Here is a 26095-nt window from a genome sequence, read left to right on the forward strand (position 1 = left end):
TAAATTACTATGTCCACAACCTAAATTACATAGTCACCCATTGTATAAATTCCAGCATGTCTATTATTTTTACAGGCTATCAAAATATAGCAAACTGAGCTTTAAAATGGCAGCCTCTCTACAGTGTTTCCTAACCCTTCAGTGCCACCCAACCCCACCACCCCACCCCATTTGTAGAGATTTCACTACACCTGTTTTGGACAATAGTCATTCGTAATAATATCCACTACCGTTATAGTTTTATAAAAGTTTATTTATCAGACTACGGGCCTGAAAACTTAAAAATAAATAATTACATTAACTCCTGGATGCGAGTTTTAAGAACAAGACAATTCATCTGTGGTGTTTCAATGTGAAACCATATGCATTTTGGAAAAACATTTCAATTTCTCACTCAGTGTATATTGTGGTACATCAGGTAATAAACATATAGTTTATTGTTGTTGTATATTTAGGGGCAACTTTCCAGAATACTGTCTCACATTTAACAGTTTTTTTTGTTCCAAATCCTGTTTCTCTGAAAATAAGCCCTAGGACTCAGATTTTTTCCATTTCCTGCATTCTGTCTAAATGCAACTAATTTTTAAATTGTCAGCAAAAAATTATCCTCTCTGCATCTGAAATATTATTGCTGGACTGATTTAATACTGTAGATTGGAATACTTGCTGGTATATATTGGCAGCAAGTTGTTGGTTAGACATTTTAGACCCAATGTGTGCGTTTATGACCACATTATGATATAATTCAATACGCAGTAAAACACTCTCCACTGTTTTTAAGAAAATCTTTCCTTATTTAAAAGCAAAAAAATTAAACTATTTTTCCTTTTCATAACTTGTCAGATGTTCTTCATTTCTTGGTGGACAAAATATTTCCATTATAGTATATAAAGTTACTATAGTTTGTTATTTGAGTTAAATATTAATGTTGACATGATCAGCCATTATGTTTATGTTGATTGGCCAAAATCCAGTGGTTCTGTTCGTAGTTGGAAACGTGTCAACCACAACAATTTTGATTGTGCCCTAGATATATTTATTTGGAGAGCAGACTCACTTTTAACATAATTCTGATTATTTGCAGTCCAGGTTTATTAGAAGTTGAAATATAACAACTATATTCAGAAAATAAGTATATATTTTCAAGCAACAGATCTTGAAACTTTTTTGGGTTTATACTATTTGAATTTAATAAACAGCTTTTAAGTGGTTATACACTTTGCAGTGTCTATAGTCATTTTCTGATTCCTGTCCAATATGATTGCTGTCGTAAGTAGTTTAAATAGAAAAATTATTTCCAGCAAATACATTTGATTAAAATTACTGTAACTGGGTGGCCTGGTAGCTCTGGCACTAAACCACTGATCATCTAACCACAAAATATATATTTGCAACTTGGACAGATTAATTTTCCACTGACTCACAAATCTGCATCCTAACCTCAAATGCCATCACTGAGGAAGCTTTGGCAGATCTCAGTGAGATGGCTAGATGGTGGAAGCACAGCATCTCTGCAAGATGAAAACTGACAGGGCTTAACATTGGCTGGCTTGTCCTACTGTACCACACAAAAGTGCATTTTCTGGTGACCAGCCATAGTGCAATATGCACTGTCGACTGTTCAGCCTAGTTACCAAGAAGGTAATTGAGTATCCTACACGTACGAACATCAGAAAATGTACCCTCCCACATTTGAACACTTAAATGAAGCTTCTCCCTGTTTTCAGACAGGATCTTCCAAGGCCCACCAGGATCTGCCTGTCATATATAAACTTGATAGAGGGCCTAAATTTCCCCAGGAGTTGCTCCATTTTTTTTGGAGCAACTTGATTTTTCTGGAGTATCTTTTTAGTTGCAATTCTAGCCATTTAATTTGCGCCAATGTAAGTGAATTAGTTAGTTTTTTTTTTAAGTTTAGCTTTTTTTTTTCAAAAGGGGGCGTTACCAGCCACTTACGCCTGTTTTGGCCATTTAAGCAAGTTTAGCCAGCCAAAAGTTACTCCAAACTAACTTAGGACAGCGTAAGTGGGCACTCCTGTAAGATCAGAAAAACTTTGTGGTGACTTAAGAAATCAGCGCAGGCAACCAGAGATGGGGGGCAGGGGCAGGGGACCTTGCAAAGCACTAAACACCTTCACAACAACATTAAAGAAGCATAAATACATTTAAAGCACCAAGCACTAAACAAAGCAGTATATTTGCACCAAGCACTAAAAGTAATAAGCAATTAATTAACAAATAAAAAATAGAAGGAACCCTGCACCTAAAGCACCAAGACCAAAGTAATAAGCAATCAATCAATGAGTAAATAACAAATAAAGAATAGAAGTCCTACTTTAGGGAACGCAGCGGGCCGCCGATGAGGGAACCCATTTGGTCAGGGCTAGGGACGGCGTGCTTTGGGCCCCTCCCACACAACCTGCAGTGCACACTCACAGATTCGACCTGCCAGGAGCTACTGCACATGCGCGCAGATTCTAGCTCCGGGACCTGGCTCCGCCCCCAATCCACTGGGCCACGCTACGCCATCACCGAGGAGAGACTGGGGAGCGGCCAGAATCGGGAGGAAGATTTTTGGCGCTTGGAGACTTACAAAAGTGGCGCACCTCCGGTGAGGGCGCCAGAAAAAGGGGTTGGGGAAATTTGAGCCCAGAGACACAGTGTGAGTATCTGTCCCCCATTTCCAGTACATTAGGCTGCATGAACTGGTATATATAAGAAAAAAAAGAAAGAAAAACTTGCATTTATATAGTGCCTTTCACGACCATCGGATGTCTCAAAGTGCTTTACAGCCAATGAAGTACCTTTGAAGTGTGGTCACTGTTGTAATGTAGGAAACACGGCTGGTTTATATAGTTTATATTTACTATATATAGTAAAAAACAGATATCCAACCAAAGATGCGGAGAGATTAGAAAGGCTTGGTCAAAGAGATAGGTTTTAAAGAGTGTCTTTAAAGAGCAGAGGGTTATTGTGGGAATTCTAGACAGTAGGACCTAGGTGGCTGAAGGCACAGCCATCAATGGTGGGGCGAATCAAGGATAGAATGCACAAGAGGCCAGAGTTAGAGGAATGGAGAGGGGGGATATATTCTTAACAGATAATCAACTACTTAAAGTAATCTATAGTTTTTCATTTTGGTGATCATTTGATCACAGCTGTGTAACTCTTTAAGGATGATAGCACTTTTCTATGCCAAATACCTTTAAGTGTAATGGGGCACAATGTATTATTTGACAGTCCTTTTTTTAGAACTAGATGTATGAAGAACATGGGCCAACCAGAATATACTCCTATCCACTCCAGCGATAGAAAAATACGTGTTGACTGATTTTCATTTGCTGTGCCATTATTCTTCATCATCATTTAATCTTTCCCTACTCACTAGCAGGCTGCACAGTTCACTTGGCATTTCCTGGTTTATGTCCATCAGTTTTCTTCAGTAGAATGGACCCGTAAAGTCAGCGTCTGAGTCCTCTGCAGCAGCCCCAGTATCCAAACTCGCATGAGGTGAGCTAGCACCTGAGACATCATATTCCCCCTGCCCTAGCTCCTTCACACATGTGTCTGGTGATACACCACATGAAGACCCCTCCTCTAGCCTACCTTCTAAGGTATGCGTAATGCCAATACCTGAGCTGGTGCTTGCGCGGGTGAGATTGGGTGACGGTTCAATCCTGCGCAATGTCTCCTCTAATGTTGCCAATCACCACGACGATGACTCTATCCTTATCTTTGAGGGGGAGAGGTTATGCAGTCAGGTGCTTCCTCCTCCAATGGCATCTTTCTGGTGTAACCTTCTGCTGTAAGAAGGAGGGGAATGTGTTAGTGAGATCCTTGTGAGGTGTTCAGAGAATGCACCTGTCATGGTGGAATAACTGGTGTTCAGTCTGTCAGATGTGAGTTGTGGTTAAGTGAGGATTGGACTAATCGTGAATGCATGAGTATGAGGAGATAGAGGGGTAATTAAATGTGGTGCAGAGTGAAGGAAAGCAGGGGAGGGGAATATTTTGAGCAGTGCGGCTAGAGGTGTGGAGGTGTTAGCAGAGAGTAAGAGAACAATATTCCTACCTTGACAACTCTAGTGAACTCATTGAGCTTTTTCTGACATTTCATTCATATCCTGAGTGCTAAACTGTTAGCATTCATATGTTCTGTGACCTCCCACTGTCTCCAGAGTTGATGCCCGGAGGACTTCCTTCCCTCTGGGAAGAAGAGAATGTCCTTCCACCTGTCCATGGCTTGGACCAGGACCTCCAACGAGGTTTTGGAGAATCTGGGTGCCTTTACTGGACCTCTTCCAATCAGAGTGCCCCTCCTCTTTAAGAGTTGCTGGCTGTATTTAAGTGGCGTCATAGATTTAAAGTAGTTGGGGAGAGGTTTAGAGGAGATTTGAAGGGAAATTTCTTCACCCAGAGGGTGGTGGGGGTCTGGAACTCACTACCTGAAAGGGTGGTAGAGGCAGAAACCCTCATCACATTTAAAAAATACTTGAATGTGCACTTAAAGTGCTGTAATATACAGGGCTATGGACGAAGAGCTGGAAAGTGGGATTAGATGGATAGCTCTTGGTCGGCCGGCGCGGACATGATGGGCTGAAATGGCCTCCAACGGTGCTGTAAATTTCTAGGATTCTATGCCCCCAGAGGGGAGGTCAGCCAATGAGTAACGGTGTTAACGCTGACTACACTAGCCATTTCCATGCGTAATCAAATTTGTTAGGCTATTGTTTGTATTATTCACATTTGATTAGATAACAATTCTGACTCTCTCAATTAACCATTTGATTGGATAGTGGTGTTTGACACACTCCACATGTTGCTCAATCTTTCAGTCATTTTTAAGGCTGCGTATGAGGATTACGCTGCTTTTGCAGTGTTACTGTGGATTTTGTTGAAGGGAGGAAAATAGTGACAAAGTGCTTATTGCAAATTGTATTTATGTTATTGAGCAGCTACAAATTTGCAGAACATTTCAAATGTGGGCAGACACAAATTTTGAAATGAATTGAGATTTGTTCAGTGTTTAAGGAAAGTGTAAATGAAGATGTCAGCATCCTGACAATGAGGACATTAATGAGCTGGTTTGGAAATGGTGCTCACTAGGTTCAAAACCTTTCCACAGGAGGGACCATTATTTTAAGAAAAAGTCCTTGCATTTTCTTGGAACATTGGTGAGATCAATCTCAAAGCTTCCAGCTCTAACTGGATTTTTTATAAAAGCCAAAATATTGCTCGATTAATGTAATGTTGCTGAGAAGAAGCAAAGATCTTAGAATTTTGATCGTGAATATTCCAAGAACATAGAAACAAAGACATTTCCATATTTAAGAGGGAGATAGATAGATTTCTAGAAATAAAAGGCATCAAGGGGTATGGGGGAAAAGCGGGAATATGGTGTTGAGATAGAGGATCAGCCATGATCATATTGAATGGCGGTGCAGACTGAAAGGGCCGAATGGCCAACTACTTCTCCTATTTTCTATATTTCTATCTATTTTGCAAAGAAGAAAGTATACCCAATGGCACCTCAAAGTTTTTCATTCAGAAATGGTTAAAGAGAAATTTAAAGTTCCCCACTCCATTACCAACGCTGGTTGCCACCGTGTAATAGAAATACTTAAACTTGAGAACATCATAGTCAAGTAGTTCCCTGGCAATATAACTTCAAAACTCTAGTCACTGAACCAAAGAATCACAAAGTGTGCAATGGTTGTCCATGGAATTCTTTTCCAGTAATTGCCTAACAAGATTTGACACAAGTGCCGATGCTTTGGATATGCCGAGATGCATTATGCCCCTTGATGTGGCTCAGGTGATAGTACTCATGCCTGGGTTGAAGTCCCCAGCACTGAAACACATATCGCCTCGACTTTAACATTCGCCCGAAGGGATCGAGCAACCCAACCCAACGTCCATTTAAATTTTTACAAACACAAATCAGGTCATCGACGAGGCTCCCAAAAAAGGCAGACTTTTAACATTCAAAAGCCGCAGCCCAATCCCGGCCCTGATCTTCTGCCTCCCCCAAACACGGCCTGAATCACCCCCCCCCATTCCCCAGAGCCTTTCACCACTACTGACTGTCAGCCCCACGGATCCTCGGCTGCTGCCATCACTTACCATTCCCGCTTGCCGGTCAGGTAGTCCATCCCACTCTCCTGGCCATCTTTCCTCCCTCAAACAACAGATTCATTAGTCATTCATCTAATTTGTGTTTTGTGGGACCTTGCTGTATGCGATTTGACTGTCATGTTTGCCTGCCCTTCAAATGTAATTCTTTGGCTATGAAGCACATTGGAACATCCTGAAGATATGATAAGAAATATAAATAAAAGTTGTTTCTTTGCTGACTTTCACTAAATAAAGCAGACATGGGATCAACTACTTCTGTGGTTCAGAATCCCCAGTGGATGTTGAGAATAACTATGCTACCGAGGTGGCCTTGCCAGCGACACGCACATCCCGGAACAAATTTTTAAAAATTGACAATCGGGAGTTGTTGGAATTGGCAAATGAAGCTCCTTGAGTAATATTGGTAACTCCTGTCAGTGGACTCATATGTAGATTTGTACATCGCATGAGCAGGCAATCAGTGTAGGAATGCCCTGAGAGTGAATGTTTGATTGCCTTTTCTATAAAACAAAATACTAATATTAATACACAATAAATGGCAGGACACTGAGAAGTGTAGATGAACAAAGGAAAATTGGAGTGCTTGTCCACAGATTCCTGAAGGTAGCAGGCCAGGTAGATAAGGTGGTTAAGAAGGCATACGGAATATTTGTCTTTATTAGCCAAGGCATAGAATACAAGAGCAGAGAAGTTATGCTTGAACTGTATAAAACACTAGTTAGGCCGCAGCTACAGTATTGCATGCAGTTCTGATCACTGCATTGCAGGAAAGATGTGCTTGCATTACAGAGGGTACAGAGGAGATTTACGAGGATATTGCCTGGACTGGAAAATTTTAGCTATGAAGAAAGGTTGGATAGGCTGGGGTTGTTTTCTTTGGAACAGAGGAGGCTTATTGATGTGTAAAAAAATTATGAAGGGCCTAGATAGTGGATAAGAAGGACCTATTTCCTTTAGCAGAGGGGTCAACAACCAGGGGGCATAAACTTAAAGTCATTGGTAGAAGGTTTAGAGGGGATTTGAGGGAGAGAATTTTCACCTTGAGGGTGGTGGGAGTCTGGAACTCACTGCCTGAAAGGGTGGTAGAGGCAGAAAAGTGCTTGGATATGAACTTGAAGTGCCATAACCTACAGGGCTACGGACCAAGAGCTGGAAAGTAGGATTGGGCTGGATAGCTCTTTGTCAGCCAGCGCAGACATGATGGGCCGAAATGGCCTCCTTCCATGCTGTAAATTTCTATGATTCTGTGATTAACAACTCCTTTGGTTTTTGGCATGGTTGGATTGGTGTATGCTTGCATTATAAATAGAACAAAATAATATTTGCATATTTTTTTCAGACACTCAACAATTAAACAGAATTACTTGTATATTACAGCCAATTGTGCAGATCTTTGAGTAACTGTAATAGACTGTAATGTGCTGTACATAATGTCTAATCATTCATCTAAAAATCCATAAACATTAATTTATAATAGTGATTTTTGCAGTCCCAGCATTCTTACTAATTTGTCCACATCAGCATTGATTTCAATCAGTATTTTTCAGGCATTCATAATTAATACCAAATATAATAGAAATCAGTTGTGCCCAGTTAGTAATTATATTTTTGTGATGAATATCTTCCTTCCCCCACCCTCCAAAAACAAATCGTAGGCCTCGATGCAGATAAATTGGTGGGGTTCCTTATTTTACATTCACAACCCAAGATGATACTGCTCTGGAAACTTAAGTAGAGGACTGCTTGAATTTAATTTCTAGGAGATTACAATGTGGCTCGATATATCAATAATATGGCATGGGGAAATGGATATTCAGCATGCAGAATGGATACAGCAGTTTTACAATTACCAGACTTTTTATATGGCAAGGACCATCTCCTCTGTTAATGGTACTCATATAAATCCATTTAAAAAGAACTATATTGTACTCAGGGGCTACATTATTAAGAGTAAAGATGTGATCTACTCCCCATTTATTCAGGAAAAACCCTTTCAAGTGGATAGCTGGAATATTCAGTACTAATTACATTTCAAGCAAAATTGCACATGGAACATTAATTTTGCTTTCAGTGTGCCTGAAAATATTAAATTAGCATCCAGAATGTCTCTTCGTGTTCTTCAAATTTACCATTTAGATGTGTAAGAGACTTCTTCTTTCAATGTAATAATTTTCCTGATTCTAGAATGATTTTCTTTTCCTCAGTAGAATTCTTGCACATTTTACAGTAGTACTCTTCAGATTACAAAAAAATACACGCAGATATTTTCCCAAGAAAAAAGGTTTAATATATGGAAATTTATACTGAAACCACAGATATGTTTATCAGAATCATAGAAGAAACCTCAGTATAGACTTTCCCTGAGGCTCGATGTCTTTCTAATCTGCTGTACCAAATGTACATTTCAAAACTGTTCCAATTTCGATGTAATGTAATACACGGAATGATGCTTATAATTTCAGATATATTAAACAAGCTATGTTCCTTTGAGCATGCTACATAAATAAAACAGAATAACATTTAATGTCATGCCAAACATGCTTTTATTGATATATTTGATAAAAAAGTAAATTTTGCCCTGGGCTAAATTTTCCTCCATTTGGGGAAAAAATAGAATAAATGATTGTAACCAAATTGTATAACAAAATTGAAATTTTGTTAGCAGTAACAAGCAGTCAATCACATTGCACCATTAATAATCCTTTACTGCTTCTTAAGCAGTAATGAGCTATTTAACCTGGCTCAAGGGGCCAGGTAGCCTACTCCTGCTCCTATTTCTTATGTTCTTATGTTCTTAATGGTGAAAAGTTCAATGGCATTTGCTGAGGAAACTGTTCTAAAGTACAACACAATGAAGATCTGTTTGCTCAACAGATTCTTTTTCCCTTTTTATAAAAGAAAAACAACATATGGTATGGTTGTTTGGGGATACAAATTTAATCCTTCATGCTGGTAACTTGTCAGTTTCAAAAGGGGGAATTGTAACCTAAAAAGGTGAGTGTGGGTTGGGAGCGTGGGGGTAGTTAAATTGTTAAAAATGGGATTGCCGACCTGATCCCGCCAAAACCCGCTCGCTTCCAGTTTTAACGGGGGTGGGCGACCAACCCGCCCCCAGGAGGCGGAACGTCAATTTAAATGAGGCCGGAAGCCTCTTTTTTGATCTCCATTTTGTTTTTAACTGCAAGTGGACGGTTTTCAAACAATCCGTGAAACCCGGCAGTTAAAGCAAGGCGGGGACTGCTGGATCCAGAAGGTAAGTGACTTTATACCTACCCAATATCGTCTGCCTGGCCCTGATCCCCAGTCCTCTCTCCCCCCCCGCCCCCCCGATCTTCTGCCCGGCCCCAAACCACAGTCCTCTCTACCACCACATCCCCCTGCCCACCCCCGACTCCCCGGTCCATTGCCCAGCCCCCGGTCCCCATGTGAACCCTACCCACCTGCAGCCAGCCAGCCTCTCAATCTGGCTGGCTGCGGGCGGGAAACCGACCTGGGACCTGTACACCAAGTAGAAGAAAAACTGGGAAAAGAATTGCCCCAGGGACATTGTTGCATGCCTGAAGCTAAGAACTCTGATCAACATTGGCAAAGGTCATAGTCCCAGTACTGCAGCAGTCATATAGACTGGAGAGACTGAAGCACCAGGAAGAAATGAGAGGGATTTATTAATCAAAATTTTTAAAATTTTAATTGTGATTTTAAGTTTTTTCCACAATAAGCATCTTGCAAAAGAACATGGAAAGTATGTCTTCTGCTTGTGGCAGCCACTACTTCCAATAATGTTCAAGACTGCAGTGCTTTTTTTTTGCAAATTATCAGTTTCACAAAAAATTAAATGAATGAATTGGTGATCTCTTTGATGCATATTGATTTCAAAACTCAGATAGTCAAAAATCATAACATAACTGGAGAAATGAAAACTAACTTGAGTGCACAAAACGTTTATTTAGCTATATGTCTTAAAATTCCAAGAAAAGTGGAAATTGCAACTTGCATTTGTTCTCCCTATAATAATTCTTAGTTTGAGATTGTTGTCCTCTGGTTGGTTTTAACTTTCACCATAATGACATAGGGCCCGAGTTTGATGAAACCCAAGTTCCACCCAAGTACCGTCCAAAGGACCGCTAAGATCCTGACGATACTTTGGGTGGAAGTTTTGTGAAAAAATGTGGAAAAACCGCCCGGCAGAAAAAATGGGCCTTGCACGCCGATTATGGGCGGCAGCGGGCCGCAGGTCCCATTCAGGGTGGCAAATGCAATCCTCGACGAAATACCGCCGAGGATAGAGTCAAGCCTAGGAGGAGGGGTACGGCTAAAATAAAAAAAATTCAAAGTAATAAAAAAAACACGAGAAATCCTTCAGGGGACCCCATCCACCTAAATCCCTGCAAAAGAAATAAAGAAAACAAAGTGCACTAACCTTTTCTTGCAGGTCTTCAAACTTACTGTTCAGGTAAGACCTGCCTCCACGTGACGGTTTTTTCTGCTGCCGGAGCGGACGACAGCCCGGACCAATCTGGGGACACAGCGGGTGGGAGGACTTTTGTGGGCATTGCATGCCGGCGGACGCCAGCGGACGGTCCCCAGCGGTCTTCTCTCTCCGCCAGTGTGAGGACCTAATAAAACGTGCTCGGAGGGGAGAGCGCCCAAAAAACATCGAGACCGCGGAGAAAACTTGGCGGCAGCCGGCAGTGAGTTGACCAAACTCGGGCCCATAGGGACATATTTTCCTCTGTTCAGGAGAAAGAAAACTGGAAAAGCTTCATAATTTCTAACCTGTGACCAAAATTATGATACTGTTAACAGTAATAAAACCATCATCACCATCGGCAGTCCCTCGAATGAGGATGACTTGCTTTCACATGAGTTCACAGATGTTTCAATGAAGGACCTGATGTTCCAGTCCTGAATTCCAATTGATGGGGTGGAAGATGCCTGTGCGTGGATTTTTTTAACGTGTGGTGACCGTTGCACATCAGCCACCACACGGGCTTGACAGAGCTAGGCCTTTATCCAGTGGCAAGGGTTGACCAAAACGACTGGAGACCTGCATGGACCTAGTGCGCACACATATCGCAGTGTGGGCTAATATTTCTCAAGTACCTAACAAGCCACTTAACCAGTGTTAAAATCAAAGATTGTTTATCTAACTATAAAGAGTGCAATTTTGGAGGAGAATGGCTCAATGATGACGGATGCTTCATGATACCCAGTAGCTGACTCTGTTGGGGTTATACCAGTTTCTTGGATAGCAACTATTGGCAGTCGTGCTCTTCCTATGACCTCTGTGCTTCAGAGATGTATTTGCCAGTGGTTTCTATATTTCAAAAACCTCCCTTTTGTTAAACTCACTACCCAGATAGACCTGGAGGGGCTGAAATTGCCCCTTCCAATAAGGCCTCTGGCCGGCTGAAAGCAGCGGCCAAGGTGTGGCGCAAAATGGCCTTTAACTGAAGGGGAGAGACATTGTGACCTACCAGTGCGATTATGTCATCAGCCCGGCACTGATGACAGACAGCCTCGGCCATTCCGCTCCGCCCCCACTGCCACCCCCATTATGAGGACACTTCCGCCCTGCTTGAAAAAATCCCCGAAGTACTGAATTTCAGCAGTTGGGCCGCCCCAATGCATGGGGCAGCCAGAGCACATTGAAACCGGTAGGTGCACCACGTTTCCGGCGGTGGGCAATTTCGGCCCTGAAGTATTTTGGGACTTGGAGTAAATTGCTCACTTGACAATTCACTCTGGAATGTTGCTCAAATAACTCATTCATGGCCCTAAGAAGCAAAAACAGACTTACCTACATTTTGTTAACGTTCATGAATCCATTTTCATGGAGAGGTAGGAATCCTCCAAACAATGCTGAGCACCTAAACGAAGTCCATAAGTGCTTTCTATTGACATTGCAAAGCATCCTTCCCTTAGCCCTACTAATACAAGGTAATTACAGAGTCAAATTGCAGGTAAGTAAGTGCAGTCGCTTAGGTTGTAATTTAGGTTCATCAGGGTGCATAGGATGACAGATGTGGATCTAACTACACCCGTCATCACCATCATTGACTCATGAAGCCTCCACTGAGCAACATACTGAACCAACACTATTATAGAATGTCTGGGTACTGCTGAGACTCTGTAGATTGTTCAGGTCTGCAAGAAAAATCAAGCAAGAGAAATCAACTGAGATGGCGTTACCTCACCAGCAAAGACCTTCAGGCCGGAATTTTCCGTGCGGGTTTGGAGGCGGGTCAGCAGTAAGGGTTGCCGAAATTGCGGGCGCGTCGGGAGCCCGCTGTCATCCCTCCTCCTCGCGCCTTTAACTCGGGCATGTTTGCCAGCACGACACGAACCCGATCAGAAGAGACAGGCAATCTAATTAAGCTCATTAAATCCTTGTTGTGAGACCCTTAATAGGGATTTTAACCAGACCTTTTGATTTTTACTGGATGACCACGGTAATCATGCAGCTCGGGAACCACATCTGTCAACATGAGGCAGAAGCTCAGTGGCCATTATGCAAGGTCATTAATGGAGAGCATGGAAATCCAATTAAATACTTCCACATGACACCCTCATTACTTGCCCAAGAGCAAGGCTCTTGCTGACTCCATTTTTATAGAAAGTTTTCGCCTGGGGATGGGGAGCACTACCTCCTCCCGGGAAATTGCCCAGGAGTTTGTGGAGTGCCACAGTTAGCACTCCAGGCTCCGCGCCAACCCCAGAAAGCCCCACGGTGCAAATTTCCCCGCAGGTCATGAGGCTGGGGCGAGCAATACTTAAAGGGGCCGACGTTACCATCCCAGCCTGCCATCTTTTTTTGACGGCAGACTCGCGGGTCGGCTTGACAGTGACAGTCCTAGCGTGGTCTGGGCCTCTATCGTGCAGCCCTGCACTCCGTCTTGGGTGCCGGTCTGTTGGCCCAGTCGCATGCTGCCCTGGAAGTCCAGTAGAGGCTGTGCAAAGTACACAGCAGCCCTCCTCTTTAAGCAAAGAGAAGGGGCGTTGAAGCGTGTCAGTGCTATGTGGATCATCTGCATCGCGCTGAACTTCCCGCCCCAGTAGTGCCCAGGTTACCACTCTCAAAGGAAGTAGAGCGCGGGAGATTGCTTTCCGCTTCTTTTGAGGGGCGGTAAACCCAATTCAGTGGCGGGGGCGGGTCTTCCGCACCGGGCGCTAAAAGTCCCAGCCCGGAAGGTTACCATCCCCAATCGGGGCGCAGGGCAATTTTGCCCCCGAGGTGTCTAGAGTTTGCAAGTCTTTTCTACAACCTCGGAAGTCACTCTCACCACATTGCTAATAACTATCACAACATTGACAGATTGGCCCTCTGATCGCTACTTAACCTGCCATCTATTACATCATACGGTCTCACCTTGGTCCTCAGAATCAGAGCAGGAATTGCCCCACCACCAGCAGCAGCAGCAACAACACCACCAACCTTCCCCTCAATAACCTGATGCTGCACAGGGCAGAGGGCATCAGTGCAGGGCTGCACCACATCAGATGTGATACCTCCAACACAGGGTATACAGGCAGAGGATGAGCTTCCGCAATATGACGGAGGAGGCTCAGGTTATCGCGCCAGGTCATCGCAGAAATTTGCAGCTTCTGGAGCAAGACCTGCAGCTCTGAGGTCCTGGTGGACACGCCTTACCAGTGGCTGTCAAAGTCACCAGCGCCTTCAACATCTTCACTTCAGGCTCCTTCCAGGGATCTGCAAGACATTTGCGGCATCTCACAGTCGGCCACGCACAGATGCATCACACAGGTCACTGATGCGATATTTAACAAGTCAACAATTATGTGAACTTTGCCACTGATGAGGGTGAAGCCAGTGTTACTGAGCGGGCGCTCGGCTTTGCCGCTCGGGCTGGCTTCCCACGGATGAAAGGCATCATCAACTGCACACATGTGGCCACCAGGGCACCCCGACATCACCCAGGAGTGTTTGTGAATTGCAAGGGCTATCCATTGAAGACATGGCTCACGCAACCTTGAGGAGGCCAAGTACTGAGGCCGAGGAGAGATACGATGAAAGTCACATTTCCACCAGATATGTCATAGAGCAGACAATAGGCACGCTGAAAATGCGCTTCAGATGCCTGGACAGATCTGGAGGAGCCCTTCAGTACGCACCAGCCAGGGTCTCCACAATCACTGTGGTCTGCTGCGCCCTGCACAACACAGCGCAGCAGCAAGAATTAGCGCTGCACGAGGAGCAAGGCACTGAGCGCACAGCCTCTTCGGAGGATAAGCATCAGCTGGAAGACGAGGAGGAGGAGCAGGAGGAACCTGAGGAACCTGCTGGTGCCATCAGCAGAGCACATTGCTGCCCGGGAGACCAGGTATGCCCTCATCATGGCCAGATTTACTTAACTTCCTGCATTGCACCCATATAGCTGCCAATGCTATGCCATGTTTCCTCCGCCCTCCGCCCCGCCCCCCCTCCCCAACCCCGCCCCAACAACACCATAAAGCATCCCTACAATGACCAAGCCATTCCTTTCACACTGACCATTGCTGGAGGTGATGCTATGTCTGACCATTCATTCCAACTCACAAAGCCACTTCCAAGGTCGCAGACAAAAATGGGCATGATCGGAAAGTGATGAAAATAAATAGATTTATATGTATGATAACAGTAACGGAAGCTTAACAATAACACTTCTTTATAGACCCATGTGCTTGCCCTTGTGCAATTAGGATTGTGGCTGTTTCTTTACTGCCCTCCCCGAACTCAGGAATTTCAGGGCCTTTATCTTAATACAGATGAGAGAAAGCAAGGTGGGATTATCCTCTCATCTTTATTGGTACTGAGAGTTCTTGACTAAAACTATAATGAGTGATATTCCAAATGCTTGCTTTTGGTGCAAAAAAGGAGGTTTACTTTGCATCAAACTACACCTGACACGGAACTATACCTGACATAGCAGTGCTCAACACTAAATGTAGTTATTTGAAAATGGGAAAGTGTGCCTTTTCCTAGAATTTGTAGTTGTCACCTGAATGAGTTTTACATAGTAAAACATTGGGCTGGACTTTGGGTTTTTCTGTTTTTGGGGCAAAAACAGAGGAGGGGGGGTGGGGAAGTTACTGGCCGGGAAGTTTCGGCATCTGGGCCCTGTGTCAGGGGGCGCAGCGCGAAGGGAGGCATTACACACTTTTCGTGGCATTAGGAAGGGAAATTCGTGAACTAAAGTGCAATCCAAGAGGACTGGCGGAGTGGGGCAGGAACCTTAAAAAAAACACAAAAATATTCCCAATACATTGCCCACGCCACCACAACACAAATCACTAAAAAAATTAAAAGAAGAAACACTCGCACTCACCTTTGGAGTGCTTTATCTTGCTCTGCGCCGCCGGCTATGCTGGACCGCTCAGATTTCCTCGGTGGCCATTGTGGGCATATTTCCGGGCAGACGGATCGGGCAAAAGTCCAAAGTACTGCCGGTGTCACAACGTGAAATGTTGCATACCTGCCGCAAATCTTCCTGGCGATGCTACTTAGCGCCGCCACAAAACTGGACCGGGGGAGCGCACGGGAGCTGAACGCTGCCTTTCATGTCGCTCCGGGGTGAAACCCGGAGCACAAAGGACCAGAAAATCCAGCCCTCTGAGTTATCAGAGTTTTAAGAACATTTTCATTATAGATTGCACAGGGTGATAACATGGAAGTGTGAAAGTTCTACTATAATAGTCATTCTCATACAACACTACTTGTTCTAATTTCCAACTTTTTACATGCACATTCTGGATTGTAGGCTTTGCAGTCCTATGAATATAAAGTGTATGGGAGTGGGTTAGATGTTATAATTGAGAAATAAGAAATCCTACCAGCTTTTTATGCCAATTATTTGTGCAACTTATTGTGACTGTTCTAAAAATTGCTTAAAGATATATTTTGTGTTATCTGATTAAAACCATTATAATCAATCTTTTTTCTCATTGAAAAAGCTGCAATTTGCATTCTTTGTGTTGAAAATTATTTTAATCATGTCTGTAGTAATTGATTGGGAGGTTCTAAAAAGAGTGATATGGTAACTACAGGGTGAGATGTTGTAAATTAATTTTAGAGGAAATGTCAGAGTACAAAACAGGATATTTCTTTTCCTCTCTTTTACCCCAACACTGTAACAGCATCTCTCTCTCTTTTCCCCCGAATTAAAATATATAAATATATTTCCTGCCTTCCACTGCAACAAAGATTTCGGGGAAATTTTAACATGGGTGAGCAAGTGTGATTGGGTGCAGGTGAGGGGTTAAATGGACAAAAATTCTGAGCGCATCGAGGAGGCATCTCCAACCCGCCAACCTCCGGGTATTACTGAGGTGGAACAAGGGGCAGGCAGCCAACCCACTCCCAAGAGGCGCGTCTCTCTCCAGCCCCGCAGCTGGGTTGGTTTCTTTCTCTTGCCCCTTCTCTCTCTTCCCCTGTTCAAAAATGGCTTTCTCTTTCTTTCTTTCTCTCTCTCTCTATTTTACACTCTCACCCCCTCTTCCATCTCTGTCCATGAGAGGTGCCTCTCTTTCCCCTCCCTCTTGGACTATTCCACTCTCTCTCTCTCTCTCTCTCGCTCTCCCCCCATCTTTCCCGATGGGGTCTCTTTCCCTTTATGTTGTTTTTCTCAATCTTTTTCTTATTCTCCCTCTCCACCAGGGTCACTCAAGTGCACAGCCTCACAGTAACTTGAGATAACACATGGGAGATAAAATCTATTTTTATATTTTAAAAATGTTTTTACCACATATCAGCAATGTCCCTAATTAAATCAGAATATGCTGCTGATGTTTCAATGGCAAATCTCTCTTGACTTCACCCCTACTAGAGGTTAGATTGCCAGCACCAGGATTATTTAAACAATTGCATCATAATACATTCTCTTCAACATAAATGAAATACCCCCTTTAATAAAGAATTATTGTAAAATAACTTTCAAAGATCCCTTTGAGTGAATTACCACCACAATAATACAGCGTTGATCGGAAGCAGCCAGGAATGATTATTCGAAGAATTTTAAAATGCTAATAATGACCATTCTGATTCCTATCAACTGATGTCAATGCATTTACATGGTCTAATTATGTAGGTATACGCAGAGGCTGAAATAAACAATTGTAAAAAAAATCTAAATTTTCATAAGAGCATCTCTCGCTCCACATTTCCGGATCAATTTTGCCTCCAGGGCAGGAATGTGGCGAACACGTCTGGGAGTGGTAGCATCGAGGCTCGGACGATTTTAACAGCATGACCTCATTTGCATGCCAAACAAAATGACCTTAAGTTGACCGGTAAAATCGGGGGAGCTCAGCATCGTTCTTACTGATCAGCTGGACATTGTGACTGTAAGTGGATAGGAGAATGTCAGGGAATGGAATCGCAGATGGAGGGAAAGCAAGGGGCAGTGGAGTCCCAAGGTTTCCTTGTGTGGCCCAGAAAAGCACTTGGAGGAGATTATCCAGTACACATGCAGTGTACTCCCAAATGATTAGGAACAGTTGTAAAGCTCATCTGAAGTGAACTGTGATACTGGTGCACCGTCGAAAATCCGGAGTTCCGGAATCCGGACCGATTGGTGGCAAGGTCGTCTGGAATCCGTAAAATGTTCGGGAATCTGGACCCGCCGACCTCGGGGCTCCACCGCTGCCCGATCTCGGGTCTCGCCTCCATTCGTCTTGCCCCACTCGCCGCTGCTGCCCTTACCTTGCTGCCGCTTCCCTTACCTTGGGGCCTCACAGCCGGCCCACCCGAACACCTCCTCCGCGATGGGGCCGGCCGGCCCGAACATCTCCTCGACGGCGGGTCCCGCCCGAACATCTCCTCGGCAGGGCCTGGATCATCTGTTCTTGGTGGGGCCCTGACCCTCTCCTCAGCGGGGCCCCGACCCTCTCTCCTTGACAGGGCCCGGACCCCCTCTCTCCTCAGCGGGGCCCAGAACCTCTCTCCTCAGGGCGGTTGGGGGGGGTGGGAGGTCCTCATACCCCCCTTTCTTACGTTTTGAAATCTGGAAATAGCCAAACCTGGGCTCTGGTGTTTCTGGATTCATGACAACAGAAAGACGATCGAAAGTCCGGAAAAGTCCGGAATCCAGAACAGCCTCAGTCCCGAGGCTTCCGGATTCTCGACCCTACACCTGTACTTGTACCAAATTTTTCGTGGTCAACTCATTATCATAATTATGCATGACTCATGGTAGAGATTTTGACATGTGCAAGGGGCAAAAACAAAGGGAAGTGTCAAAATAGTGGACAAATGTCCTTGCAGGCTTATGAAAGGCTCAAAAGACATTTCAGTTCCCTGGCAGTCTTTCCCAAGGCTGAGCAGGGAGAGAACTGAGGAATGACAGTCCACAATGATGGAAACAGAATATAAGGACATAAGAAATAGGAGCAGGAGTAGGCCATATGGCCCCTCGAGCCTGTTCCGCCATTGAATAAGATCATGGCTGATCTGATCATGGACTCCGCTCCACTTCCCTGCCCGCTCGCTCCCCATAACCCCTTATCCCCTTATCGTTCAAGAAACTGTCTCTTTCTGACTTAAATTTATTCAATGTCCCAGCTTCCACAGCTCTCTGAGGCAGCGAATTCCACAGATTTACAACCCTCAGAGAAGAAATTTCTCCTCATCTCTGTTTTAAATGGGCAGCTTCTTATTCTAAGATCATGCCCTCTAGTTCTAGTCTCCCCCATCAGTGGAAACATCCTCTCTGCATCCACCTTGTCAAGCACCCTCATAATCTTATACATTTCGTAAGATCACCCCTCATTTTTCTGAATTCCAAGGAGTAGAGGCCCAACCTACTCAACCTTTCCTCATAAGTCAACCCCCTCATCCCCGGAATCAACCTAGTGAACCTTTTCTGATCTGCCTCCAAAGCAAGTATATCCTTTCGTAAATATGGAAACCAAAACTGCACGCAGTATTCCAGATGTGCCTCACCAATATCTTATATAGCTGGAGCAAGACTTCCCTGCTTTTGTACTCCATCCCCTTTGCAATAAAGGCTAAGATACCATTGGCCTTCCTGATCACCTGCTGCACCTGCATACTAACCTTTTGTGTTTCATGCACAAGTACCCCCAGGTCCCGCTGTACTGCGGCACTTTACAATCTTTATCCATTTAAATAATAACTTGCTGTTTGATTTTTTTCTGCCAAAGTGCATGAACTCACACTTTCCAACATTATACTCCATCTGCCAAATTTTTATCCACTCACTTAGCCTATGTCCTTTTACAAATTTTTTGTGTCCCCCTCACACATTGCTTTTTCTCCCATCTTTGTATCGTCAGCAAACTCAGTCCCTATAGAATACAATGTCGGAAAATGTGAGGTCATCCACCTTGGAAAAAAAAACAGTAAAAGGGAATATTATTTGAATGGGGAGAAATTACAACATGCTGTGGTGCAGAGGGACCTGGGGGTCCTTGTGCATGAAACTCTTTTGAGTTTACCTGCAAAACATAAAGACATTAAACGGTGCCACCCGACCTGGGTGACACTCCAGACATTTACAAGGCCCTTTTTTTCCCCCCTTTTTTGTTTTTTTTGTGTTTTTTCTTTTTTTTTTTTGTTTTTTTTTTGGGCACTAAAATCACAATTTTTCCCCAGTGCCCCCTATAAAAGGGAAGGGGACACTAAAAGCACCGGCAATTAAAACAAATTAACTTTAAAACGTAAAATCAAATTAAAATTTGGTTGCCGGGCGTGATGATGCACTCCAGTCCCTCCGGTGCCCACCTCTCGCGGAAGGCCGCGAGCGTACCGGTGGACACCGCGTGCTCCATCTCCAAGGACACCCTGGACCGGATGTAAGAGCGGAAGAGAGGCAGGCAGTCAGGTTGAACGACCCCCTCGACCGCCCGCTGCCTGGACCGGCTGATGGCACCCTTGGCCGTGCCCAGGAGCAGTCCTACGAGGAGGCCTTCGGACCTACCCGCTCCCCTCCGCACAGGGTGCCCAAAGATCAGGAGAGTGGGACTGAAGTGCAGCCAGAATTTCAGGAGCAGCCCCTTCAAATAATGGAACAGGGGCTGCAACCTTGTGCACTCCATAAAAACATGGAACACGGACTCCTCCAGACCGCAGAAATTGCAGGCGGCCTGGGAGTCCGTGAACCGGCTTAAAAATTTGTTGCACGGCACTGCTCCGTGCACCACCCTCCAGGCCAAGTCCCCGATGAATAGTGGGAGGACCCCTGCGTAGAGTGCCCTCCATCGGGGACCCCCGCCTCCTCCGGACGGCAAGATGGTACGCCATGGCGTGTCCGGACGGCCGGCGAGGATGGCAAAGTTGAGGGTGTGCAGGAGCAGCCCGTACAGGAAACCCCTCCGCGCGGAACTGAAAGGCACGGAGGGGATTTCCCCGAGGCGGCTCAAGTTGTGAGGCGCCGGCCCCCGAGGGAGGTTCCGGGGTTTGGCGCCGATGAGGAATTCCGTCCGGACGGGGGTCAGTTCGGACGGGATCTCCCCACGTGCTTGAGCCTCCTCGATGCACCTAACGGAGTCAGGGCCCAGAGCTGTTTTTAGCGACTCGATGGCATCGGCCGCGTGGCGGACGTTGGCAGAGTTTAGGCGCCGCGCCAGCGTGTCTGGCGCCATCCAGCCCGCTCCTCCGCCATCGAGCAGGTCCCTGACCCTGGTCACCTCACCAGCCACAGCCCTCTCTTCCGACCGCCACATGAAGCCTCGGCCGTGGAGGTACGGATTCCCGAGCAGCGGCTCCTGCAGGACGGCCGCCACTCCAGCCGGCGGAGAGCTGCGCTTGGTGGAGACTTTGTTCCAGACCCTGATGAGTTCCCTGTAAAAGACAGGCAGCTCCCGGAGGGCGGTCCTGGCACCCCCCAAGTTCACAAACAGGAGCTGCGTGTCATAATTGAGGTCGAGCTGCTGGCGGAAGAAATACCTCGCCAGAGCGCACCACCTAGGAGGGGGCTCGACGTAAAGGTATCTCTGCAGGGTCTGAAGACGGAAAGTCGCGAGCTGGGCGCTGACGCACACCAACGACTGACTGCCCTCCTCAAGCGGGAGACTCAAGACCGCGGCAGAGACCCAGTGCTTCCTGTTGTTCCAGAAGAAGTCCACCAGCTTCTTCTGTATCTTGGCGACAAACGCAGAGGGAGGGGTCAAAGTGACCAGCCGGTACCACAGCATTGCGGCCACCAGCTGGTTTATGACTAGCGCTCGACCCCTGTAGGACAGCACTCGGAGCAGTCCTGTCCAGCGCCCTAGGCTCCTTGTGCATGAATCCCAAAAAGTTAGTTTGCAGGTGCAGCAGGTAATCAAGAAGGCGAATGGAATGTTGGCCTTCATTGCGAGAGGGATGGAGTACAAAAGCAGGGAGGTCCTGCTGCAACTGTATAAGGTATTGGTGAGGCCGCACCTAGAGTACTGCGTGCAGTTTTGGTCACCTTACTTAAGGAAGGATATACTGGCTTTGGAGGGGGTACAGAGACGATTCACTAGGCTGATTCCGGAGCTGAGGGGGTTACCTTATGATGATAGATTGAGTAGACTGGGTCTTTACTCGTTGGAGTTCAGAAGGATGAGGGGTGATCTTATAGAAACATTTAATATAATGAAAGGGATAGACAAGATAGAGGCAGAGAGGTTGTTTCCACTGGTCGGGCAGACTAGAACTAGGGGGCACAGCCTCAAAATACTGGGGAGCCAATTTAAAACCGAGTTGAGAAGGAATTTCTTCTCCCAGAGGGTTGTGAATCTGTGGAATTCTCTGCCCAAGGAAGCATTTGAAGCTAGCTCATTGAATGTATTCAAATCACAGATAGATAGATTTTTAACCAATTTGGTAATTAAGGGTTATGGGGAGCGGGCGGGTAAGTGGAGCTGAATCAGCCATGATCTTGTTGAATGGCGGAGCAGGCTCGAGGGGCTAGATGGCCTACTCCTGTTCCTAATTCTTATGTTCTTATGTTATGTTCTTCTTCCAAGTCATTAATACAGATTGTAAATAGTTGGGGCCCCAGCACTGATCCCTGCAGCACCCCACTAGTTACTGGTTGCCGACCAGAGAATGAACCATTTATCCTGATTCTCTGTTCTCTGTTAGTTCGCCAATCCTCTACCCATGCTAATATATTACTCCCAACCCCGTGAACTTTTATCTTGTGCAGTAACCTTTTATGTGGCACATTGTCAACTGCCTCTGGAAGTCCAAATACACCACATCCACTGGTTCCCCTTTATCTATCCTGTTCGTTACATCCTCAAAGAATTCCAGCAAATTTGTCAAACATGACTTCCCCTTCATAAATCCATGCTGACTCTGCCTGACCGAATTTTGCTTTTCCAAATGTCCTGCTACTGCTTCTTTAATAATGGACTCCAATCATTTTCCCAAACACAGATGTTAGGCTAACTGGTCTATAGTTTCCTGCTTTTTGTCTGCCTCCTTTTTTAAATAGGGGCATTACATTTGCAGTTTTCCAATCTACTGGGACCTCCCCAGAAACCAGGGAATTTTGGTAAATTACAACCAATGCATCCACAATACCTGCTGCTACTTCTCTTAAGACTCTATGTGCAAGCACAAATGTGCATACAAGCGATAAAGCATCCCAGGACCCAACCACCCTTCTTCCCCCGCCCCCGCTCCCCACCGCCGCTCCCAACCACACACACGCACATTGATGGCTGCTGAAGTAGAGGTGGTGCTGCAAGGAAAGTGGCCCTGCTTGCTACCCCCAGGCACCCTCTCCATAGATCAACAAAGCAGTATTGCCTGGAAAGATGTGAAAGGTTTAAGGCCCAAACAGGCCTACGCTACATGTTAGCACGAGCTGTCTAGCAGCTGGTAGCATAGTTTTGCACCTGGCTCTTTGCTGTTTCGATAGTTCCCCACGGTCATTATCAGATAGGTGCAACAGGTAAGGTTGGTAATATCTTGGCAGGCATGACAATTAAGCTATGATGGCTGTTGATCACCCTGGCACGTGCAGTACCATTGGAAGTATAATATATTGTTATTGGCGTGCTTCCAAGGAAGCAACCAGCATTACAGTTAGTCAGTCTTTCGCGTACTTTGTTTGTGCCATTGGTTTCCTTGAGAATAGGAGCCTCCGAATGCAATGATTGTCAAAACAAGATATGTGGACACCTATCAGTAGATGCTGGTGTGCAGGAACAGGCAGGTGGACACAGAACATCTCTGGTGTTGCCAAACCTGTCTGGCACCCCTCAGTTGGTCCTAATCTTGATCCTCATTAAGAGACCCATTGTTAGCAGTAATAGTGTTGGGGACAACAAGAAATGCAGTAGTTGAGATCAGCTCATGTGAACCTATGTGCCAGCAGAAAAAAATGAAGACAAATGGTCAATAATGACTGAAATACATTTACCATAACATTATTGTGCCCTTTAAATTAACTTACATATATTTACCATTTTCAAGCAACTCAGGACTTCCATTTCACATGGACAGGATTAAGAATGGATATCCTGCACTACGGATGTGAGAAATTATGTGCAGGATATCCATAGAACCATAGATGTTTCCAGAACAGGAGGAGCTCATTTAGTCCCTCTGTGCTAGCTATTTGCTCGTGCAATCCAAAAATGAATCCCACTGCCCTACACTATCCCCAATAGCCCTGTATCTTCCTCAGCTTCAAAGGTTTATCCTTGTCCCACCTTCTGGCTTTCCCACCTGAAAGATGATGTTTGTTAGTAGAAAGCCTTCTGGCAGATAGTGTGGGCTAGAAATTCGCTAGCGCCCCAATTTTGAAAAGTTGAAAACATAGAAACATAGAAACATAGAAAATGTAGATTCAGGCGCTAATAATTCTCTCCTCCAGCGATATTCAATGTTAGCGCGCCAAGAGTAAAGTGGAGTGCTAAATCAAGCACTAACCACTTCTCTAAGGGCACTAATGTCCGAGAGCAGGGCAGAAGTGGCAGAGCACTAAGGAACCCACTGTCCCACAACATCCTTCTGAATGCACAACACAGTCCTTTCTCTTGAATAGCCACCTAAACCCCCCTTCCAGTCAAGATACTCACTTCGAGTGTTCATTGCAAGAATTTCCTGATTCTGGCTTTCAGTCTTCAGACATCACCCACAATTCTCTCAAAGATTCCCTGAATTCTTGTCGGAGTTCCTCAGAAGGGAGCACGAGCGCAGTTGTAGAAGCCTCCCGTGAAATTGTGAAAGAGGACAATGAGTGTCTGACTAAGGAACTTGTGGAGCCAGTAGCCCTAGATTCCAGCCACACAGAATGAGCACATTGGTAACGGCATGAGAAGCAGCTTACCTCACTTAAAGGGAAGGTCTAATGATGCTGTACAAACTACTTGTCGGCAGTTGTGTTTTGCAAGGCAACCTGTGCGACTACCATTACAGTCCCAAACACTCTCACAAAATGGAGGGTTTGGACATCTTGCACCAGCGAAACATGAAAAACTTTGTGCAGGCACCAGACTGGTGCAAATAATAAAGGTTGTGCTAGTTGAAAGCCTTTAATTACCGTTCCCCAAGCAGCCAGCCGAGTTCACAACGCCGCCTGTTGCTGGCGTTGATGGCGTGAGGCAATACAGCAGGTGGCGAGAGTCAATTTACATCCGGGGCGGTAACTGGGTGCTGCACATTTTATGAAATCATGATCTGCGAGGGGTTAGAGGCCCAGTGCTAAACTGGCACTGAAGTTCACGGGCATCGCTGCATTCACCACGTCTGGTCGCTAACCCCTTAGTGCCCCTTTAGCGCCCCCCCCCCCCCACACCAGGCGTTAACGGGAGGGACTAACCTACTGAATTTCTAGCCTTAAACAGTCGATGTTCATTGTGTATCCTTTTCAGCCAGCAACAATATGGGCCATTATTTTGTTATTCCTTCAATAGCAAGAAGAACCTTAGGTGACTCCCTGGTTAGTAGTTTTAACAGCAAGGTCAGGCAACACTAATTGTAACAGACAGTCAGAATTAACAGAAACAGAGGAACTTTGTTTGGTCTACATACAACAGCCAATCTGCATTCTCCTGTTTCAGGCTAAGGAATAAGACACAAAGAGGCTAACAATCCGTAGGCCTTTAATCCCGTTGTAAGTGTCGAGAGCTCTTGCCGCTAACCCCAGTGGACTTTAAAGGCTGAAAAAAATCTTAGCAACTTTTCAAAATCTTCAGGGGGGGGTAAGGCCAAGTCGCAAAACTCCCTTTCACTGGTCACATCGACCGCTGCTGTTCCTTTTATTTTGGATGTGTATATTCATTCAAAAAATATCTCTCCTGTACTATTTTTGAGGTTTGAAGATTTTAATTGGAAACTGTGTAAACAGTGAGCTTTTGAGCTTATTGGGAGGTTATTTTCATGTTTATAGAAATGTATATTTATTAAATAATATGTAAGTCAGAAAACACACTAGTAGTGAAATTTGTTTTCTGCTCTGCACTTCTGGTGCATGATCAGGATTGCATATCAGGAACATTGCACATTGCCAGTCCGTGATTTTCCATTCATTAACTTTAAGCAGCAGAAAATTTACTCAAGCGCTTTAAGACAGGAATTTAAAGACAACAATGGGCTGATGATGGGCAAAGTCGTGGGGGTGGGGTGGGGGCGGGGGAAATACCTGAGGGTGCAAAAGGGGCTGAGGATGGATACGAGGATGCTGGCTGGCAGGAACGTGATGGCAAGGTTGATTAGGGGACTGATGGTTCGAAAGGGGTCAAGTGCAGTATGCGTCTGAGCTTTTTTTACTGCCCCTCTCCCACAAGGCTGCTGGAGCCTGCTTCCCCTGCATTGCTGCCAGGCCACAATAACCAACATTACTGCCACACTCTGGCTTTCCAATGCACTGAGACTTGTTCCTCATTTCTGCTGGAGCCCAGGACAAACGTCCTGAACTCCCCCACCACCCATCCTCCTGCCGGTCCCACCGCAGATCCTGAAATCCTGAAATTGCTTATCAGTCCTCACAATTGCCCCACATCTCATTCCTAGTGCTCTTTGA

General features: G+C 45.2%; 1 protein-coding gene across 11 annotated transcripts in view; it reads left to right on the forward strand.

Moving 5' to 3' along the window:
• eya4 (EYA transcriptional coactivator and phosphatase 4) overlaps window positions 1-26095 on the forward strand; it is a 535797-nt gene that overhangs the window by 122218 nt on the left and 387484 nt on the right. The window lies entirely within an intron of this gene.

The sequence above is a fragment of the Pristiophorus japonicus genome, chromosome 7 (genome assembly GCF_044704955.1).
Source record: "Pristiophorus japonicus isolate sPriJap1 chromosome 7, sPriJap1.hap1, whole genome shotgun sequence".
In the NCBI taxonomy this organism is placed as follows: Eukaryota; Metazoa; Chordata; class Chondrichthyes; family Pristiophoridae; genus Pristiophorus; species Pristiophorus japonicus.